Below are 2,602 nucleotides of genomic sequence, written 5' to 3' on the forward strand. Positions count from 1 at the left end.
AAATACTAATGCATGAAAATCCTAACCTCAAAAAAATCACCCGTTATATAGATCTTTTGAATAGATCCAATATCTGGTTGCCAACTGAGTATCTAACATGACTTAACAGTTATCTATCAAGCATGTCTTAAAGGAAAAAGTTGAAAGGCAGTAGGAAAGGTAGTTGACAAAAAAAGCTTCCTTGCCAACTTTCATGGTTTAAAGCTCTTTTGACAGAAAGCACTAGAGCTTGCTCTAAATAAAGATATATGTTTATCATTTTACTCACACTGCTAAAACATTCGCTATGGTTGCGAGTTTTTTTGTTAATTGTTTAAAATATATTTATGTATTTAATTATCTTTTAACTTTTATAATTTATTGCTTTAATTAAAAAAAAAATATATATTTTTAATTTCACTTAATTTCTAGAAACATAATTTCTTTTAATTTATTTTTTTTTATTTCATATTCTTTTCATTTTGAGATTCCATTTCTTTAAAAGGAAGAATACTTTTCAATTACATATAAATTTTAAAACTTTTTTTATTTATATTTTTGAATTTAATTTGTTTTTTCGTTTATTTTATTGTTTATTTTTCTTTTAGTTTTTTCTTTCCTTTAAAATTTTGTTAAAAAAAAATATATTTTTTAAAATTCATTTATTTTATAGTCTCTTCAATTTTTAAAAAGAAATATATAAATTTTTTGAATTTCATTTAATTTCTAAAAACTTACTTTAGTTTTACATATTGTTAAAAGACAAACCGAATAAATCCAGCTTTGGTGGACTTTGTTCGTATTCTCGCAAATCTGAGAATGATTAATTCCTAGATGAGGGTGGGTCTCATATCGTAAGACACATATGCGACAAGGCGTACATCCTTGATTCTAAAGTAATTTTACAAGGCAATTTCAACACAATGTTTTTTCGAATCTAGTGGTCGGGTTTTTGCATTTTTGGTGACACCTGCATTCGACAATAAAATAACATTTTTAGGCTACTAGTTCTTCCAAATGCTTTTTTCGCAAAAGTGTAATGATTTTTCAGAACTTTAATTTACTAATATGTTAAGATGGTAGGAGATTTGGTTGGTACGCACTACAGCGGGGTACTTGAGATCAATGAACTGTGGTACAAAAATATTTTAACCTCGGGATAAGAACATCGATATATCATACTCTAAGATCCCACTGTAAATGCCGAAGATATGACGAAAAATGTCTGGCCAAAATGAAATTATTTTTCCGAAGGAAGTATGTCGTATTTTGATTATCTGTTACAGCCTAGTGAACACCCTTCTTATGCGCTTATGGGTGGGGCAAAGGCCTTCAGCATCTACGTATGAAACTCTTCTAATAGCCTACCTCTTCTCGGATCACTGGAATGTTCTGAAACTTCATTGATGGAGAGGATGGATTTGTAGATAAATCTGGTAAAATTTCGACAAGAAAAGTTTCGGCTCACACATTCGTCTAGAATGGAATTATAACTGACCACTGGTCAATGAGAAGGCAATATAGTAGAATATGTAGACCTGCCGGCCAATCAATTCTGCCGTATGTCGGCATCCGTGATCAAATAATTACTGGTTTCGAATGGAACGAAATTAAATGACAGCTACTTTCTATCCAATCCAATTAAAATGCTGGCCTGTTATCGAGCACTGTAAAAATGAATTCTCAATTTAAATTTCATTCATTCACGGGTGGTGTGGTTCGGCTCCAGGTTTTGAATCAATTAAAGTATCAATTTTGATTGATAATTTACATACCTTACACAAAGTATGTAATTGCATCGATAAATTCTCATTAGCGTTAAATTGATTGTTTTTTACACATTCTTCAATTGCTTTTTACTAGGGTGACAAAATTTTAAGGCGTTTTCTTTTCTCTAAAAGATATTGCCTTCTCAATGCCCTTTCCTTAGTATTTGAGCGTAGAGAACAATGAAAAGGCAATATTATTCGGTTGAAGAGAAAACGCAATTAGTCTATCTTCTAAATTAACAAAATATGGTTGGCCGTTTGGTATACTATTTACCAGAGTTGTGAAAAATGCACAGCATTTTAATGTTAATGTAAAAAAATAATGCATTATGTTTAGGAGTTCAATGCTAATAAAAAATTTTTATGCATTAATTTTGAAAATGTAATGCTTAATACAATTTTAATGCATTTATTCTGGGAAAAATAATGCTAGTGATTTTTTTTTTGCAGTAACATTAATGTTTGCAAATTAATGTTAATGCAATAATTTATATTTATATAAATTAGTATTTAATTTAATTTGTGGTCCAGTGTAATTATATGCGATTAAACAACCACTACTCACATTGAAGACCTCACCATGTATCTACGTAAAAGAAACATTGGGACGTATGCATAAAAACTAAGCAATTGCTTTTTCTTAAAATTGCATACCTTTCACTTAAATTTATTTGAACAAATCGAGTAAAGAGTCTAAAATTTTAAGAAAAAGCATTTGCTTAATTTTTATACATACGACCAATTATCAATTAAACTGCTTTGTATTTAAGTGATATCAGTATGTTATTAATTGCGTGGTTCATTTCTAACACGCAACGAATTACAATATTTATCGTATTAGCTATATAAAATAT

This window comes from Rhagoletis pomonella, unplaced genomic scaffold, assembly GCF_013731165.1.
Source record: "Rhagoletis pomonella isolate Grant_MI unplaced genomic scaffold, Rhpom_1.0 Rhpom_scaffold_00001, whole genome shotgun sequence".
Taxonomy (NCBI): domain Eukaryota; kingdom Metazoa; phylum Arthropoda; class Insecta; order Diptera; family Tephritidae; genus Rhagoletis; species Rhagoletis pomonella.